Raw genomic sequence first — 20,605 nt, forward strand, 5'->3', positions numbered from 1 at the left:
ATGTTTACTTTGCTTTATGGGGTGTTGAGTCATGGTGTTCAAGGACTTTGGAAGTAATTCAGTCATTGGTTTCACTTTTAACATTTACGAATTTTAATCAAAGCAATACAAGGTTAAAAAAACAAATACCAGTAAACCTAGTGATAAAATAATCTCTCTCCTCCTGCTCCCCACCCACCCCCGGCCCCCAGTCACTGAACATTCCACCACCCCAGGGCTAACCCTTTTTTTTTTTTTTTTAATCATTTCTCTTTTTAAATATCTTGTTAGTTATTCCCTATGCCTCAATGAAATGCTTGTCTGTCCTCCTGCTTTGTGATTTATGAGCATTTGACGAAATAGACTGGCTTCCTGATATGAAAGAAGATTGATTAATTCCATCTATCCACCCTGTGCTTACATGACAAGGAATGTTTGAACTCTGTAGGTTCCCTTTGAAGCGTTACAAAATGCTGTTTCTCTCTCATAGATGTGACCCTACCTTTGGCCCATGTCTCTACTTCCCTTTCTGGAAGGTGAGGGTCCCAGGGCCCTTACCATCCACCCTTCTTGCCCCTCTCTGCCCCCCCGTCATGTACTCCTGCAAACTGTACAATAAAGGTGGATTCAGGTGGCACAGCAGTGGGAGCCTCTACCTGCCAGGGCTGAGAGCATTTACGTGTTACATGTCCCTCACTGCACAGCCAGTCCCTGGACTAGGGGACATTTCCTTCTCTGTGAGCCTACAGAAGGATATTCTTAGCATCCAGGGCAAGTTGGGTGAACACATTTCATTCCTTCATTCCATCAATAGCTTAAAATCATATCTTCTTTTACTTTGCTTTATATTTGAGACTTAATTTCATTATATACATTTTTCCCTCTGTAGCTTTTTAAAAAATGCTTATTTATTTTCGAGAGAGAGAGAGAGAGTGCCAAGTGGGTTAGGGGCAGAGAGAGAAGGGAACAGAGGATCCTAAGCAGGCTCTGTACTGACAGCAGAGAGCCCAATATGGGGCTCGAACTGCAAAACTGTGAGATCATGACCTGAGCTGTAGTCAGACACTTAACTGACTGAGCTACCCAAGTGCCCCTCTTCTGTAGTTTTTAATTACCTTTCTTCCTTCTTATTAACAAACTATAAGGTGCCTCTGCCATAGCGTCAATTTTACCACTGTTTTGTTCCCAAGGCCTCCTCCCTAGCATGGCCCCTGCTCCTGCCCCAATCTGGCTGCTTGCTCCCTGACTCTGCACAGCTGTTACCTGGGACTCCCTCTACTGCCCCAGAGAGGGTCACTCTATACTCTATACTCCAGATGCCGTGTCTTTTTTTTTGGTTTTCTTTCTCACTTTGCTGCAGCATGTCCTCAAGTAACTGTCCAAGGAAGGATATTTGTGAGGTGTATATGTATTTTTGAATCCTTGGAGGTGTGAAGATATATTTATTCTGTCTCATACTCTGAGTGGTAATTTGGTCAAGTATAGAAAACTAGGTTCAAAATTACTTCCCGAGTGTCTTCTTACATCCATTGCTACTGATGGGAAGTCTGAACCACTGTGATTCTCCTTTGCAGCAAACCGTTTACTTTTACCCTTTTTGCAACCTTTCAACCTTTTCTTCCTCCCTGTTGTTTTGTGCTTTCATGCAGATATTTCTAAGGGCAGGTCATTTTTCCTTCATTCTTTGTCCCATGTGTCTCTTTAGACCTGGAAATGTTTTCTTCTGATATTTTGTTGCAAATTTTCCTCACTTCATGTTCTCTCCTTTTTTGTTTCATAGTAGTTGAAGGTAGATTTACAGAGTCAGCCTTCTGTATCTCTTGTCTCTGCTTTCACTTTTTCTGTCCTGGATTATCCTCTCATTTATCTTCCCTCTTACCTCCTGGTCTGCTCGCTGAGTTGGAATGGGCTTCTTTACTCAAATCTCACATATCCTCTAAGACCCAGACCACACTCCTGTTCTTTTCCAGCCCTCCCTGGCATCCCTGTCCCCAGCCAGTGCCCAGGCCGCCTCGGCTGGAAGCACCTTGTCCTGACTCTTAACTAGGCTACCAAAGCGGGAAAGGATGCGGGATTCTCACCGCCTGAGCCTCCTCTACCAGGTGGAGGGCTGTGGGAGACTGTGGGGTGGGTCTGTAGGGGGTACTGTGGGGGAGTTTGGGAGACTGTAGGGTGGAGTTATAGGCGGGGAGGTGGGGGACTGTGGGCGGAGTTGTGGGCGAGTCTGTGGGCAGGGCTGCGGGGATTGTGGGCCGGGCTGTGGGCAGGACTGTGGAGGCTGTGAGGGCTTTGGGGACTGTGGGCGGAGCTCCTAGTGCTGTTGGCGGGGCTATGTGTGAAGCTTTGGGCGGGGCTTTCGGGACGGTGGGCGGTGATTTCGGGGCTGTGGGCGGGGCCGTGGGTGGGGCTGTGGGTTGAGGCTATGGGACACTGCACCGTCCAGGCCTTCAGGGGCTCCTCGAAACTTTCAGGGAGAGGGGATAAGAGGTGTGGGAAGGAGGAAGGCGAGAGGGGCCAGGCAAGCCAGCCTTGCTTCCCAAGGCTCCAGTAAATTCCTGAAATTCATCAACTGCTCCCAGCGAGAGGGTTTTCTGTAGAAACCAGGAAGGGTCAGGATTCCTGTGTGGGCTGACAGGTAGTTGTCAAAGAGTCAGCTCATGTAACAACAGGGCTAGAGGCAGGGGGCTTCTTCACCGAGGCTGGGTGCTCACATCCAGCCTCTCCCTCTAAACCAGACCCCGCTCGTCACGGTTCACCCCTCCCAAAGCTCTGCTTTCCTTCACAGCTCCACTTAGTTCCATGTGAGATGACATTCCGTGTTGTCTCAGGCTCCCGCCACACCCGTGGGCCCTCCCACACCAGACATTCATGCAGGCACCCACAGCGTCTCCACCTACATCTGAATCCTCCCGTTGCATCCCGTGTCCCCAGGAGTGCCCCAGTCCACCCTCGCACTATCTACCCACTTCCATACCAGAGCGGGGTGGATTTCTGGCTTTGCCCTTTGCCCTCCAGGAAGCGCCCTTCGGCTTCCGCGTTCAGCTTCCGCCCAAGGTCGGGCCCAAGGACTCCTAGATGCTGCCCTTGCTGCTGCAGTTTGTATTTCTAACCCCCAAATGTCTTTCAACCCTCTGGTTCTGAGAATATAATCCACTCTGGGACACACACACACTACTTATGTGATAGAAAGAGGATGCCATAGTTTCAGGGAACAGTGACGATAATCGTAACTTGCATACTTCTATGCACTTTGCAATTTTAAGGTGCTTTTACTCACATGAGTTCATTTAATGCTGATGATGATCCTCCCGGAGACAGGGAGTGGAGACTCCATCCTCATTTACAGAAGGCACACTGAGGCTCCGCAGGCCACATACCTGGCTGTGGCCACAGCGAGGGGCTGAGCCTGGAGCCCTCTCAAGGTCTTGCCATGCTCCATCTGTGAGGACAGTGGCCCCAGGGTCCTCCCCTACCAGACCAGAATCCCCAGGTTTCTCTGGTCCACGATTACATGTCCTTTGTCCTCCACCTACTAGAGAGGTCTGCAGGCGCATCCCAGTGACTCTTCTGCTCCCTCATGCCTATCCTTTGGGGCCACTGCTGCTCTGCTTCATCCCATGGGGCTCCTTCCTCCATGTTCTGGAGCCCTTGGGGCCATAATGTCCAGAGGACCCCCAAGGATATCTTGGGGAGGACCAGAGTAGCTTGGACAGGTGTCATTTTGGAAATTCAGTAGAGTCTGTTCATGTTATTTTAACAATGTGGGCTCTGGATGGACCTCAGACATGGGTCACATGGGGGAACTGGGCCTAGAGCCCCATCTGGGGATCCACACGCATTTCCTCTATTGACACTCTTACCCTCTTATCTCTGGAAGCTTCCGGGAGGTCTCTGCAGCAGACATAGGCTTGTGCTAACAACTCTGGATACATGCCCAGGGCTCAGCTAGGCCCTGCTGCATATGGAGATGGACAGATGCAAATTCTGTTGGCCCTATCATCAAAGTAGATCCTTCTCTGAAGGCTTTACCACACCTCCCCAGAGGCCACTCTGGCTCCAGACCCTGTCTTCTCCTCCCTGGATTAAGAGAGCAGCCACCACTGACAAGCTACATGCAACTTATGTCCAACCCAGACCCCCCCCCAGGAGCCTTACAACTCTAGAGGCAGATGGGTGGATCCTTTTCTGATGAGAACCTGAAGGTGGCTTCCCTTCCCACTCACACAGAGCCAGACCCTACTTGACTTGGCATGTGCCTCTCCCAGAGCTTTGCCTCACCTCTACCTTCTTGCCAGCCCCTACCCTGCTGGAACCACACGGGCTTCCCTGCAGAGTCTGGCATACAGCAAGTAAACCCTGCCTGGGGCCTCTGAAATTTCTGACCCAGATAGCAAGGTTTGCTCCTCACTCTGTGCAGGCCTCTGCACAAATGCTCCTCATGAGGGGAGCACACCTGCCCCATCACTCTCGGCCCCTCCCAGAATCACTCTGACCGAAGTAGGATGCACTTAGGCTGTCCCACCCTTTGTTCTTCCATTTGAAGGCCCCTGCTCATGCCCTTACTTGTCTCCCCCTTTTACTGTACTCAGCCCCACTGTACTCTGCGGTGAGGCGTCGGCTGCCTCTGCCCTCAAAGCACAAAGAGGAGGCACTGGGCCAGGTGGCAGGCGGATCTTCCCAGCCAGACATTGGCTTGCTTGGCCTTGAAGGTGAGGGTAATGATAATAGGAGTTCCCACTTAAATCATGGTCATTATGTCCCAGACACTGTTCTACGTCTTCGACCAGTATCAACTTGCTTGACTCCCACAACAGCCGGTTTGCAGGTGAGAAGTTTGAGGTGGCAGGGACCAGCTACGGAGCTGGAGGGTACGGCAGTGTGCAATAGCCACCAAAGAGCGCTCAAGTGTGCCTGGATTCAGGAGCCTCCCCCAGTGAACCACCAGGACAGAGATGAAGCGACAGGTAGGCATGGGTGTTCCTAGTGGTGCATGACACCCCCCACCAGGAGGTCCTGGGTACCCATCGAAAAGACGGAGAGACATGGAAACAGCTGGCGTTAGGATACACTGTTAAGTTAAAAAAAAAAAAAAAATTAAAAAAAAAAGTAAGGTGCCAAATTGTTCACATAAGACACCACTACTTTTATAAGAAAGTAGGGGACATTAAAAAAATATGTATATATATATACACTTCACCTATTTTGCAAAAAGAAGTCCTGTGGATACAGGCAGAGGGAGTAGGAGTGGAAACAAGATTTCTCTGGGCACACATTTTTTGATACAACAGTTTCATTGAGGTATAATTCATATATCATACAATTCACCCACTTCATGGATACAATTCAATGGATTTTGGTATATTTGGAGATAAGTGCAACCATCCCCACAGACAATTTTAGAACATTTTCATCACCTTAAAACATACCCTTTATCTCTCACCCCCACTATTCCCCTTCCCCCCCCCCCCCCACAGTCATTTATTATTCTGACTATTTCATGTGAATTGGAACCATTTAATATATGGCATTTTTGTCTGGCTTCTTTTCACTTATCATAATATTTTCAAGGTTCATCCATATTATAGGGCATATCAGTACTTCATTCCTTTTTTTTTAATTAAAAAAAATTTTAATGTTTATTTGTTTTTGAGAGAGAGAGAGAGAGAGACATAGCATGAGTGGGTGAGGGGCAGAGAGAGAGGGAGACAGAAAATGAAGCAGGCTCCAGGCTTGAGCTGTCAGCAGAGAACCCAACACGGGGCTTGAATTCATGAACAATGAGATCATGACCTGAACGAATTCAGGCACTTAACCAACTGAGCCACCTAGGCGCCCCAATTAAAAAATAAATAAATAAATAACGTTTATTCATTTTTGAGAGACAGAGAGAGACAGACTGCAAGTAGGAGAGGGGCAGAGAGAGAGGGAGACACAGAATCTGAAGAAGGCTCCAGACTCTGAGCTGTCAGCACAGAGCCCAACACGGGGCTCGAACCCAGGAACTGCAAGATCATGACATGAGCTGAAGTTGGACGCTTACCTGACTGAGCCACCCAGGTGCCCCTGTACTTCATTCCTTTTTATGGCTGAATAACTATCCATTGAATGGATATACCACTTTTTTTTAATCCATTCATCAGTTGATGGACATTTGGGTTGTTTGTACTTTATGACGCTCATGAATGATGCTTCTTTGAGCATTCATGCACAAGTTTTTATGTGGGCATATGCCCATTTCTTTCGGGTCTATACCTAGGAGTGGAATTGCTGGGTCATGTGGTGACCCTATGTTTAACCATTTGAGGAATTGCCAGTCTGTGTTCCATCTTGTACCATTTCACATTTCAACCAGCAGTGTATGAATGAGATTTCCAATTCCTCCATGTTCTCACACTTGTTATTGTCCATCTCTGAATATACCAGGCTGGGTGAGTGGGTGAGTGGGGTTGTTGCTAGGAGGCTGGTTCTAGGGGATGCCCATGGCTGGGGCTTTCTCCTCACACAGACTGGTACTCCAGATCCATGGAGGGGTTTGGGACACCCCTGTCATCCTGTCTGTGCTACTGGACATCTGTCTAGGGTGGGCTGGGGCCACCAAACAGCACAGTCTACTTGACTGGTTAGGGAAAGACGGCCAGAACACAGAGGACAACATTATCGAGCAGCAGCAGTCAGGTGTCACCAGGCTGGGGGACAGTCAGCCAGATGCCATTTAAATGCCTCCTAACAGATAGGAAGACCTGGAAAAGAATCCAGAACTGAATGAAGCAGTACATAGGCCAGTTGGAGAAAAGTGTAAAGTCAGGAGTGTGGGGACTGCAAACATCTATGAATAGAGACAGGAATTAGATGACAGGTGACTCGTGTCTAGAGACTTGACTGGGAAGACTGGCTCTCTGTTAAATTGAGAAGGGTTTGGAAGAGCAATTGTAGGTCAGGCCCAGCCTGCCGGGCAGACAGGCACGAGGCAGGACCTCTCCCAACAGTAAATGTTCTGCCAGCCAAGAACACAGCCCGACATTTCTTAGAAAGGTAACTCTGATATTATTTTGGATGACAAAACTGTAGAATTGTCAATCCAAATGTCTAAGAGAAGGAAACCCACAATTTTAACATTGTTTAAACAGATGCTTTTGGTCTTTCCAGCATTCGTCATGTTTAAGATAATCTGGGCGATTAGACTCATAGACCAACTTTCTAATTAGAATTTAAAGCCATAATTGAGTAATTAATTTAGACTTGAGATTTTTAACTAGAAATCTAAGTTCTTATACAGTATTGGAATACTCAGAGAATGTGAGTCTCTATAGTTTAATGTATTAGATTTATAAAACAGTACTGAAGTACTTGGGAAGGTTTTTTTTTTTTTTTTCATTGATACAATTGAAGTAGTTAAAATCAAATTAAAATTAAATGCACAAATGTAGTTTAAAACATTTAAAGGAGTATAATTAACAAAATATGTGGATGGGCCAAAACATAAATCAAAGCCCTTCCTGAACAAAGTGATGACTAAAACTTGCTAGGTTTATGTATAAAATAAGCCATTTAGTAAGAGAATTTAAAAGCTGAAGGAAGAACTAGTCCCTTTATATCTGGGACTTTGTTGAATTGAGTATTAATTTTTTAATTTTTAAATAAAGTAAGCTCTGAATTTTATTGACAAAATGTACCCTTTGAAGATATAAAACAAATCTCCCGTTGCACTGGAGTGAGGTAGAGGGCTCTGGGAGAATTCCTTTCACTGCTTTGGCCCACGGGGGCCCAGGAGTGTTCCCAGGGTGAGCGGGACTGCCCTGCCACAGGCACTGGCCCAGAGTGGTCTTGTCTACTGTGGTCAGTCCTAAATCTATCTCCACCGCAACCAGAGGGACCATTTAAAAGTGTGACCCCTGCTTAATCTCATGATGTGTTCCTGTCACCCTCGGAATAAAACCCTAGCTCTGTACACTGGTCCTGCCACCCTCTCTGGCCATCTGTCCCCTGCTTCCCCTCCCCCACCACCCACCCTCTCTGGCCTCCCATCTGTCCTTGGAATCACTGAGAGGCTGCCGTCTAGAGACTGTACTAGCTGCTGTGTGCTGCTGGATGCTTCCTCTTCCTGCACCCACCAGCTCCTTCTTACCTTTCCTCTCCTTGGCAGATGCCCCTGACCACCCAGTCTGAGGGAGCCCTCTGTCCTGGTAGTCACTGTATCTTCTTTCCCTTTTCCTCCTGTCTAACATTTTTTGTCTCTTTTCTCTGATGTTCGTGTGTCCTCAATCAGAATGTCGAGTGTATATAGATGCCTCCTAGGTGCCCGAGGCAGTGTCTGATACACTACCAGGTGGGGCTGAGACAGGGACATACAGAGCTCTAGCCCTGAGATTTGGGGAGTGGGGTGAAGCAGCTCCTGGGGGCTCCTGCACCTTATGTAACTCAGCTCATATTTGCATGGAGAACTGACAGGAGGCAGGGTGAGCACACCTCCCTCCGTGGCGCAAGGGTCAGGGCTGGACCATGAAAAATCATCCCATCAGCCCCGACTCTGTTATCTGGGACAGTGGAGGGACAGTTGGGGTGCCATGGCAGGCTATGGTGGCCTCTTGGGGTACAGGTCCAGGCGACTTACTGTGAAAGCCACCGCCACCTCCGCACTTCCTTTCTGTTCTTTATCTCTCAGGCAGGCTGGGCTTGCAGAATGTTCTATTCTTTCCTCACTTAGATGCTTAGCACTGCCTTTGAAAAGGAGATCAGACACTGAGACAGATCTGGAAGCCCCTGGCCTTGTTGGAAGGGGCTTCCAGTTTGTGAGCTAAGGAGGGGATCTGACCTTCAAGTCCCCCACCTGCCCCAGTCCCACCATTGGTGAGAGGGACATTCAGACAGATTAGAATTTCAGCCATCAGCCAGGGTGTGGTTTTTAGACAAAAAAACAAAACAAAACAAAACAAAAACTAGGAGGATCCCTTAGGAGGTATTTCTTTAAAGAAGCCTTTTGGGGTTCTGGGCTCTCTGCCAGGAAGAACCAATTGAGGCAATCAATGGGGGCGGTCTGAGGGGGGGGGGGTGTGTCTGAGGGTGGAAGAGGGAAGCTGTTAGCCAGGAGCTCTCACACTGTACCTGCCCCAGACCCCCTTGGAGGGCTTGTTAAAAACCTAGTGCTGGCCCCACTCCCAGAGTTTCTGACCCAGGAAGTCTGGGGAGAGCCTAGTTATTTCCCAAGCCTGCTGTGGCTGTGGGTCCTGAATATACTCTGAGGATGGTCACTAAAACAAGGCTGTGCCCCTTTGTTCTTTTCACTGAATGAAAAGAAGAGTGAAAAGAGATGGGTAAAGCCAGGTAAGCCCCTTAGGTCCAATTTAGAACTTGATGTGCTCCCTTCTTTTCTTTCTTTCTTTCTTTCTTTCTTTCTTTCTTTCTTTCTTTCTTTCTTTTCTTCCTTCCTTCCTTCCTTCCTTCTTTCTTTTCTTTTAATGTTTATTTATTTTTGAGACAGCAAGAGCACATGAGTGGGGGAGGGGCAGAGAGAGAGGGAGACACAGTCTGAAGCAGGCTCCAGGGTCACAGCTATCAGCACAGAGCCCAATGTGAGGCTCAAACTCATGAAGCTCAAGATCATGACCTGAGCCGAAGTCCACGCTTAACCAACTGAGCCACCCAGACACCCGCCCTCCTTTTCTTAAAAGACCCCAGGCCCTGTGGATGAAGGGACCTTGGGGAAGGACTTGGGGTTTCTGAGTGACTTCTGATAGCCCCCAAGGGAGGGGCCCTTGGCCTTTTGTGTTTGGTCCTGTCTCACCCTGACTGGGTCCTACCGTGGGTGTGGATGAGACCTGGTCATCTCTGTCCTCAAAGCTTTGAAGCCCATGGGGAGTGCATAGGCATCAAGGGACAGGCTGGGCTCTGGAGGTACTGATCCAGCCAGGCCTGTGAGTGTGACATTGTATGTTGGGAAGGGAAAGGGACCAGGTGACTGGATGTAGAATCTTGGTGGGTCATGGAAGCCTTAGGGGAGAGGGTGGGGCAGTGTCCCTTCCTGGGCCCCATGGTCCCAGTGGATACCTTCCTTCTTTATGTCCTTACTTTTCTTTTGACAGGAGACAGCCTCAGGGCTCATTTCCCAAGCAGCTTGAATTTGCCAAATTCAAGAGAGGGTGTTGAGGGAGGTGGGGGCTGGTGCGATCACGTGGGGTAGGGGTGTGCAGGGTGCCCAGTGTGATTACCTGACTTGGAGCCACTGGCCACCGCCCTGCCTGCCAGCCTCCGCCGCAGCCCAGCATTCACATGCTGGGGCCTGGGCCTGGCGTCCTCCCTCCCAGTGACTCCCTGTGCTGGCTGTCAGTTGACAGGCCTAGGGGCTGCCTATGAACCTGCGGGGACTGGCCCTCAGGGAGGGGCGCTGGTCTCCCCAGCATGTCACATCCCACAGGCTTATCTGTTCTGGGAAGTTCCTGGGCCTGGTTGTCCTTTAGGGCTGGGCTGCTTCTTGGTTCCAGGCTCTGACAGTTGTCAGCAAGCTCTTTAACATCTCTGGGCCTCAGTTTTCCCATCTGTGAAAAGAGAATGGGTTTACCTCAAGGATTAAATGAGCTAATCGGTGTAGAGTGCAGAGCCAGTTGTATTAGTAACATTATCATATCAACCAAACCCAGGGGCCAGGAATTCCTGGCACATCATACGTGTGAAGGGATGAACTTTACAGATAAGGAAGTGGGGGAGGGGTTCGTGCAGTTTGTAGGTTGGTTTTGGGTCTGCAGATCTCTCTGCTTTTTTTGGGGTTCTCCACCCTGACACTTCTTCCACATTTTCCCCCCCGGGGGCCTCAGCCAGAGGACCTTTGGCAAGCACTCCTCCCAAGGAAAACACCACCTTGGAGTGGCTTTCTAGGCCAACCCTGAGTTTATTTTACATTTTACACAGTATCGGTGGGCCAAGGAGACAGCTCATAATTAGCCTAATAAGGTGCCTGCTGCACGCACGTCTGTGCTCTGGCTCCATTCTGATGGCTACCCAGTAATTTGCCAGATCTCTAGGATAAGGCCTTTGCCTGGACAGGTTCCCATCACAAAGCGCACCGTGCTCGGGGTGGGGCCTAATTGTGGTGTTTTCCAGGCTTCCTCCCTCCCCCTATAACCTGTGGGAGCCCAGCCCTCCCAAGCAAGAGCATCTCCCCAGTGAGCAAGCATCAGGGGACAGAGCTGCAAGGGGACAGAAGAGACCAAACCTGAGCTTTACTGACAAATGTTACAAGAGGAGGGGAGAAACCTCCAAGTCAGTTCTTGGCATCTGTGTGTAGTGGCTGGTGGGAGTCATGACAGCTCTGTTGTGGGGCCAACCCCACTGTACACTCCCAGGCTCAAGTTCAGTGTCTGTTCCAGGGATGTGTTCAATGTTGTTGTCCCCCTCCCCATGCAGGTGCCTGCCTGCCTGCCTGCCAGCCAGGAATGCCCTGGAGCAAGTTCTGACTGACCTCTGGGCCCCTTCCAGAAGGGAGGTGCCCCCTGTCCCCAGGGCTCAGCAACAAGTCTCTCTGAGCCATCTTTGGGCTGCAGTGCTACATCAGGACTGACTTTGGAGCAGGACCCCAGGCCCTGGAGAGACCAGGCAGGAGGCCAAGGCCCTGGAGCTGTGTAGCTACGAAGCAGGAAGGCGGGCCTCACCACAGTACCCCTCTCCCCTCCTGGCCAGGGCAGCCACAGGCGCCCAGTGGGCAGACAACTGGGCAGCCAGGCCTGGAAGTGTGGGGCCAGCCCCACTGAACTCGCCCACGAGACTCTCTTTGATCTGCCCGCTGGGTGGGGCTGCATCCTCAGTGAGGTTTTCCCTGGAGACTGTGACTGGGGAGGACCAGCCTCCTCCTGGCCCCAGGGCCCTGTGTGTCCCTGGCAGAGTCCAAGGTCCCTCTCACTGCCTTTCTGGAGAGCATGATGCAGGCTGTCCTGGAGGAGGACAGTGCTGGTCAGAGGTAGAGCTAAGACCCCCTCAGCCATGCTTATCTAATACCCCTCTGAGGGGAATTGAGATCCCTTGGAAATAGAAGGGGCCTCAGCCTGGCAGGTCCTCAAGAGCCAAGGATTGATGGGGGGAACAAGGGTGAAAACTCACCTGGCAGGGTATCTGCATCCTTGCATTTTCTGGGGTCAACTGTGCCAAACCACCAGATAATCCTTTTGGTTTCCTGGAGCCATCAGGCCCATGCAGGTGCTAGGCTAGCCTCTGGGGATTCCTTGACACCCACTGCTCTTGGTCCAGGCCTGGGCCTGCCCCCTCTATTCCAAGATGGGTCCAAGAGTGCCGAAAACCACCCAACCACCATCCATGGGCTGGGTGCAGGACAGTCTGAGTCAGAGCTAGCTCACCATGGGTGGGTGTGCTAGGGTGGGGTTGCTGCAGGGCACAGGGGCACCAACCACTGCCAGGCAGGGTCCTGTGGCCCAGGAGCTCTTTGTGCTCACATGGGCCTCAGGCTTGTTCTGTCTCACATGTTTCGTCCGGGTCTGCCAGGGAGGAAGTGAGAGCTTGGCTCTGAGTTCCAGGCTTTCTTCCACACTGGGTCCCCCACGTCAGTGCCTTGAGGGTTCCAGGGCCCTTTTGCTGGATGACCGACCCCTCGCATCTTTAGCGATCCCCTTTGAACTCTGTTTCTGACCCTCACCCAGGGGCTTTCCACTGCACTTGCTGTGGGAAGGGTAACTCAGACCTCCAGGCTTCTCTCAGTGCCACTTGGATCCACAGAAGCTGTAGCAAGTGGTTCTCATCTGCCTGCCAGGTGCTGGGTCCTGCTCATCCTGCCATCCTCACCCTCCTGTCCCCCTGCTTGGCATTTGTCAGTGGGAAAATGGCATTCCCACATGAATTTACTCCCAGGAATCGCCAGAGTGAGGGCAGTGGAATGGATGAAGATGAAGCCCTGCCTTCACTTCAATGCTTGGATTTTATTTCATTTTATTTTTTTAAAGTTTATTTTATTGATTTATTTTGAGAGACACAGAGAAAGAGAGAGAGAGAGAAAGAGTGAGAGAGCGCAGGGGAGGAGCAGAGAGAAAGAGGGAGAAAGAGAATCTCAAGCAGGCTTTGCACTGTCAGCACAGAGCCTGATGTGGGGCTCAGACTCAGAAACTGTGACACCATGACCAGAGCCAAAGTCAGGAGTCAGACAACCAACTGAGCCACCCAGCTGCCCTTCTCATGCTTGGATTTTAATTGGGCAAGGGGCAATAAACACCTGTGTGTCAGGTGGTGATAGTGATAAACAGATAACAATAATGAAGGGAAGGGGACCCCAAGTGGAAGGGGTGGTCTACAGGTTTAAATGGGTTGACCAGGAAGCCCTCCTGGAACAGGGACATTTAAATAAACATCTGAGAAAGCTGAGTTAATGGGGCTTACCGATATCCAGGTGAAGAGTTTCCAGGCAGACAGAAGGGCAAATTCAAGGTCTTGAGATGAAGGTGTGGGCAGGACAGCTCCTAGGCCCAGGGCTGGAGGAGAGCAGAGGGGTGACTGGCCCTGTGGTATAAGAAGAAACGTATTTGGTCTTGTCCCTGGCTCCTAGCACAAAACTCCTAAAACCCTTGGAATTTCTTGAGTGATAGGAGTGTCTTTTGTTATTCAAACACATCTGAGTTTATGCTAATGAGGTGACTTAGGGTGGGACACCTGCTTGATTGCAGGATAGGCTGGTCACTAGAAAGACTGAAGAATTAGAAGGTTAGAATTTTCAGTCCCTCCCACTGACCTCTGGGAAGGAGAAGGATGGGGGGCTGCAGATTAAGCTCCATAAAACCTCTTGAACAACAAGATTTGATGAGCTTCCAGGTCAGTGAATACCTCCACAAGAGGGGAGGGTGGCATACCCCAGCTCCTCAGAGACAGAAGCCCCTGCATCTAAGACCCTTCCAGATCTTGCCCTGTATACCTCTTTATCTGGTTTTCCATCTGTATCCTCTATAATAAACTGGGACTTGTAAGTAAGTGCTCTCAAAGTTCTCTGAGCTGCTCTAGCAAATTAATTGAACCCAAGAAGGAGGTCATGGGAACTCTGATTTACAGCCAGGTGGTCAGAAGCACAGGTGACAACCTGGACTTGTAACTGGTGTCTGAAGTAGGGGCCTCTCTCATGGGCCTGAACCCCTAAGCTGTGGGATTTGATGCCGTATCCAGGTAGGTCATATCTGAATTGAGTTAAATTTGTGGGGCATCCATCCAGTTGATGTTTGCTGAGAATTGGAGAGTTGCTTGATGGCTTTGGGAAATATGCTAGAGTCCCTGGCTTGGGTTTTAAATGGCTCACTGTGCTGTGTGGAGAAAGGAGGGGTGGGGAAGGGGGAAGCCGGAGACCAGGCAGGAGGCAGTTGTTGGGGAGATGTCCTGAGACAGTGTGCATAGTGGTGGTGGTTTTGTGTGTGTGTGTGTGTGTGTGTGTGTGTGTGTGTGTGTGTGATAGTTGATGGATGTTGACCACACTGCGAAGGGACCAATGACTGGATTTGGTGGATATGACACATGCAAAAAAGAAGGAGGATGAAGTGGCTCCAAGATTATGGCCTGAGCACTGAGCAGCATACAGTTGCCATTACCTTACTGACACCTCCATGCAACCTTTTGAGGGAGGTGCAGTAATCAGTCAAAAGCCCAACCTTGGAAGAAGAAGAGACATTATCTTTTATCCTGCAAAGTTATGATTTTTTCACTAAGTCTGCCAGTCATTCCAGATAGAGTTATTTGAATGTGTTGCCCACCTGCACAGGGAGGTCCCTTGGGGACAAGGAGTTGAACCATCCAAGCTTGCCTGAGTGAGACAAGGCATGGGTCTGGGGAGGTGAAGGAGGTAATTAATGGGCTGTCTGCTTGGAGCATGTGGCTGGGGACTGCACCTTTCCTTCTGGATGTGATGGTGTGTGCTGTGTGTAAAAGCACACGTTCAGGAACAATGGCTGCCACTGAATGGTGCCACCTGTGCTGTTGACCTGGGTAGGGCCCTTCACATGGGAATTTGATCCTCTAAATAATAGCCCTGTGAGGGAAGACATTATGCTATGGTCTGAGTGTTTGTGTCCTCCCTAAATTCATATGTCAAAATCCTAACCCCCAATATGATGGCATTAGGAGGTAGGGCCTCTGGGAGGTGATTAGGTCACGACGGTGGAACCCTCGTGAGTGGGACTAGTGCCCCTGTAAAGAAGACCCCAGAGAGCTGCCACACCCTTTCCACCATGTGAGGACGCAGCGAGAAGACACTTATCTATGAACCAGGAAGAGAACTCTTATTAGACACTTAATCTTCTAGTGTCTTCATCTTGGGCTTCTGGTATCCAGAACAGTAAGAAATAAACACAAAAGGTGCCTGACTTACAATGGTTTGTTTTAATGATTTTTTGACTTTACAATGGTGCAAAAGCAACATCTATTTGGTAGAAACCATGCTTTGAATTTTGGATTTTGATCTTTTCCTGCGCTAGTGATCTGCAGTATGCTGCTCTCCTGTGATGCGGGGTGGTGGCGGGTGCCACAGCTCCCAGTCAGCCATGCGATCATGAGGGTAAACAACCCACACACCCACAGCCGGTCAGTTCTTCACCTTCAGTACAGTAATCAGCAAATTATATGAGGTAGTCAATGCTTTATTATAAATAGGCTTTGTGTAAGATTATTTTGCCCAACTGTAGGGTCATGGAAGTGTTCTGAGCAAGTTTAAGGTATGCTAGGCTAGTTATCATGTTTAGTACATTAGGTGTATTAAATGCATTTTTGACTTAAGATATTTCTTTTAATGTTCATTTTTGAGAGAGAGAGAGAGAGAAAGACAGAGAATCCCAAGCAGGCTCTGTACTATCAGCACAGAGGCTAATGTGGGGCTTGAACTCACAAACCACGATATCATGACCTGAGCCGAAGTCAGACGCTCAACCAACTGAGCCACCCAGGTGCTCCTTGGTGCAAGGTATTTTCAACTTATGATGGGTTTACTGGGATTTAATCTCATCCTAAGTGGGGGAAAATCTGTATTGTTGTTTAGAAGTCACCAGTCTATGGTATCCTATTACAGCAGCCCGAACAGACCAAGACACTGATGTTATGCCATTTTACAAATGAGGGAACTGAGGCTCATAAGCAGAGGACTTACCCAAGGCAGTGCAAGGACCTAAACCTAGCTCTCTAGCTCCTAGGTCCCTATCCTTCTTCTGGCTGCATGGCCAACTGTCTGCTCCTCTGAACCCAGATGGCCCTCATATTTGAGGCCGCTGTCTCCAGGGGCTGGACCAGAACTTGGATGTGCCCAGCTTGTCCTGGGTCTGGTCAACAGCATGTTCTTCTGGCACTGAAGAGCTTCTGGAAAAGTATAAAAGGGTAAGCCCTGCATTGAGAGAATCTTCCCTAAGTTTGATGGGAAAGCCATGAGACAGGACAAGTAGGGGACCAGGACACCAGAGTCTATAGTGTTCAGTCCATAAGCAATGGTCTCCCCTGAGCCAGGCAACTGCATCTTGAACAGTGTGTGTATCAGTCAGGACACAATATGACGTGGTGACAAACAACCCCCAAATCTCAGTGGTTGGAAACAAAACTCTTGTGTTTTCCTCCTACTGTATGTCCAATGTGACCCACAGAGACAACATCTCCATGTCTTCCAGAAGAACAGGCAAAGAATGGAGCCAAGCAATGAAACACTGTCATACATCATTTCCACTCAAATTGCATTGCCCACAGCAAGTCACAGGGCCACATGTGATTTCAAGGGGGCAGGAAGTGTGATGTTTCTGTAAGAGAAAAGATGCAGTTACTGTTGCTGATAATGAGTTACCACAAACATAGCAGCTTACATCATTTTATTATGTTTCTGAGCATCAGAATTTGGGAAAGACAACATCAAGGAAAGCTAGAATCTGTTCACAGCATCTGGGACCTCACTGGGAGGACTCCAAGCCTGAGGGGATCCCTGGACTTGGGCTGCTCACCTGAAGAGTTGCCTCCTCACATGCTGGCTTGGACTGCTTTGAGAAACTTCCATGTGGCTTCTGTGCAGGTTTGGCCTCTCTACAGCATGGTAGTTGCATTTCAAAGCAAAGAGTCCAGGGGCACCTGGATGGTTCAGTTGGTTAAGCCTCCGATTTCGGCTCAGGTCATGATCTCATGGTTTGTGAGTTTGAGCCCTGCATCGGGCTCTGTGCTGACAGCTCAGAGATTGCAGCCTGCTTTGGATTCTATGTCTCCTTCTCTCTCTGTCCCTCCCCCACTCATGCTGTCTCTCTCTCTCTCAAAAAATAAACATTAAATTTTTTTTTTTCAAAGTGGAGAGTCCCAAGAGGGCCAGGCAGAAATTGTCTCGTCATTTGTAACTTGGCCTCAGAAGTCAAATAGCATCACTTACCCCAAAGTGGCACCATCCCTGGATTTGGGAGAAGGGGAAATAGCCCCTCCCTCTCTGCAGGAGGATGGTCAGAGCTGGCTGTACAAAGATCAAAGGTTCAGTTGGTTAGAGATCCCGTTTGTTGCTAACTTTGGAAAATGCAATTCACCCCCAAGGAGAGGTGAAAGACAGGTGAGCAGTGGTCTCTCCAGTGGTGGGGAATACACAGTATGTCCAGTCATAGCCTCTGACCTCTCAGCACAGGCAGTTTCCTTGAGGACTATTATGCTTGAAGCTAACAGGCAGGACAGAGCAAGATGGCCAGGCTGTGAGCCGGGGTGCAAGTTTTTTTCCTGGCTCTCTTGCTCCCCAGACTCTCGACCCCCAGGGCCAGTACTCAGCCTCTCTGTGGGAGGGGCCCTGGTGCCCAAAGATGTGCCTCTGTCATCCTCTGACAGGAGGAAGTTTAAGTAAGGACAGGAGATTGGTTGGGACCCCTCCCACAGAAGCATGACTTAGAGGGGGATGGAGGGGGGCAACCAGTGCCTTGGGACACTTCATTAGCCATGGAGATGAGGCAGGCTCAGTTCCCCCAGGCAGCCCCAGATGACAAAGGCCCCAGAAAGGCGGTGTAGTCAAAGGATGAGTGAAGACTTAATGTAGAAGAGGGGACTGAGCCTGAATGTTCCCATCTGGAGCAGGACCCAGTAAACACCTTTCGCAGGCACCAGATCCAGGGCTGTCACATTTCCCCTAACTGCCAGAGTGGATAAGAAGCTGTTTTCTTGGCAGTAGCAGCCACAGGAAGCCCAAGGTGGAGCTTGGGAAGGCAGGCTCAGTGTCCTCTGCACGCTCATTACCAAATACTTATTTCTTCAGCTAGTTAGTCTGGAATTCTTTCTATTGGGGCGGGCCCTCCCCTGGGATGTGTAGACTGTTCTGGCTCAGCCAGCAGCAGTAAATGGGGACTTATTCAAACAAGAGATGCAAAAATGTGGAAAAAATACTTTGGAAAATGTTTGCATTGGAGGGACCGGCAAGGGCACTTGTGAATTGTTTTCTTCTTTCGAAGCCGCCCTTACCATAACTTGTTCCAGCAGAACTGATGCGCAGGGCGCAGGTCCCTTGGGACGCAGCAGGAAAAGCGGAGGAGAGGAAGGGCGGGCTACACAAAGGCCTTGGGAAACAAGTTGTTTATCGACTTTCGCTCCACAGCTCTGTTGCTAGTTCAAACCACCCTTGACCCCTGAACGTTCAAGGACAGCTACGTCCCTGATTCTTTTAACGTCTTTGCAACTCTGAACCAATGAGGGGCAAGACTTTCATTCTGGTCTGGGTAGTTCTGGGTGGTGTATTTAAAATCAGGGACCACAATGAAGCTGGGTGTCTGGCAAATAATTAATGGAACATTAACTCTGGCCCCAGAATTCTTAACTCCAGAAAAAATATTGTACCAGTCTTCAAGGCCCAGGAAATGGGGGTCTTAGTGTGTTCCATCTGCTATAACAAATTAGCACAGGCTGGGTGCTTATGAACAACACAAACTTATTTCTCATACTTCTGGAAACTGGAAGTGTGAGATCAGGAAGTCAGCCTGTTTGGGTGAAGGTCCTCTTTTGAGCTGCAGAGTTCTTACTGGTAGCCTCACGGGGCAGAAGGGAGAAGCTTGAGAGCTCGGTGGGGCTCTTGTATAAGAGCATGAATCCCAGGGGCGCCTGGCTCACTTGGTTAAGCGTCTGACTCTTGGTTTTGGCTCATGTCATGATCTCATGGTTTCGTGAGTTTGAGGTCCTTGTCAGGCTCTACACTGGCAATGCAGAGCCTGCTTAGGATTCTCTCTCCCTCTCTATCTGCCCCTCCCCCACTCACACTGTCTCTGTCTCTCAAAAATAAATAAATAAACTAAAAAAAAATTTTAAACAGCACGAATCCCATTCATGAGGGCTCCTCCCTCATGACCTAATCTCCTTCCAAAGGCCTCACCCTCTAACACCATCCTGTTGGGTGTATGGATTCCAACATGTGGGTTCTGGGGTGATGGCGGCACAAACATTCAGGCCAGAACAAAGGGAGTGAGGAATGAGTAGACCATTCTGAGCCATGGACAGTCAGCCTGCTTTCCTCCCAAGTACCTATGATGTGCAGGCCTGTGGAGATAGTAAAGTCATGGAGATAGTAAAGTGCCCCTGGCTGGCCCCACCATATTATGCTCTTTCCTTAATAATGAAACCCTCAGGGTCAAGCTTGGCACACAGCTATCTGGACCAGATCTGGCCAGTGGCGTGTGAATGGCAGCATCATGAGTGATTTCCGTTCCAGGAAATAGCATTAAAAGGAGTGGATTAGCCCTTCTTCCTTCTTTCTTCTGCTGGCTGGAATGTGGACACGATGACTGGAGCTGGAGCTGTCCCCTTGGACCATGTGATGATCTAGGAGTGGAGGCTGCACACAGCAAAGCATGGGAGGCTGCACACAGCAAAGCATTCTCGACACGCAGAAGCCTCCCTAGCAGGCCTTCCTACCTCCTGCACTGAGTACACCACTGTCTTTTTAAAGTCACTACTGGTTTTCACCCACAGCCAAAGATAGTCCTCTCCCATACACCACTTTCAGAGCGTTTAGAATCAATTATGTTTCTCATGTCAAAGGTTAGCCAGTCCTTCTAAGAATCTCATGAGACTAGAATACTGTAGCTAAGCTAAGGCAGTTCAGTGGTGGGATGGCCCTCGTCTTGTCAAGGAAGAGGCGTCCTGCACAGAGACATGTTACCACTAGTACGGTGACAGCTACCTGTATCTTGTATAGACCTATCGGAGAGCTTAGGTGTCCAGAGGGCAGAATGAATTCCTTCCCTTCTCCAAAACTTCTGGAAATGGCAACATCACATAATCCCAGCAGACTTGTGAAGAGGATGAGGGCATGGATGAGTATCAGGGAACTCGTGACTTTCATAGATTTCTAGAACAAAAAAATCAGGCATGATCATATTGATTAAAAACCCATGGCTGAGGAGACTGCAGCCCACTATGTATGCAAGAGGCAGCCTGGGTAGAGGTATCAGCCTCCCTGAGCACCTGGAAAAGCTGTGAGTTCAGAGTCTGAAGCTGGAGAACAGGAGTTGGCCAGGGGCTTCAGTGGTGGGGAGAGAAGAGTTGGTTCAAGGACCATCCATGGAACAGTGAGGAGAGCACTCTGCTCTCCTGTAACCCAGGCTCCACCAAGAAGCCAGCAGTGCTGTGTTTGCACTTGGAAATGACCTTGGAAGGAGGCTTAGTACCCACCTGAGTAAAGCCC

At 49.4% G+C, this 20,605-nt stretch overlaps 1 long non-coding RNA gene across 1 annotated transcript; it reads right to left on the bottom strand.

The window, feature by feature from the left end:
• Positions 1-9,385: 9,385 nt before the first annotated feature.
• On the bottom strand, positions 9,386-19,469 carry LOC109273603 (uncharacterized). The gene is made up of 3 exons (XR_002083153.2): positions 16,549-19,469; positions 13,351-13,470; positions 9,386-10,511 (listed from the first exon to the last, which is right to left on the bottom strand). It is a non-coding gene; the product is annotated as an uncharacterized LOC109273603 (long non-coding RNA).
• Between the last annotated feature and the right edge of the window lie 1,136 nt (positions 19,470-20,605).

The sequence above is a fragment of the Panthera pardus genome, unplaced genomic scaffold, assembly GCF_024362965.1.
Source record: "Panthera pardus isolate Hobbes unplaced genomic scaffold, ASM2436296v1 HiC_scaffold_24, whole genome shotgun sequence".
In the NCBI taxonomy this organism is placed as follows: Eukaryota; Metazoa; Chordata; class Mammalia; order Carnivora; family Felidae; genus Panthera; species Panthera pardus.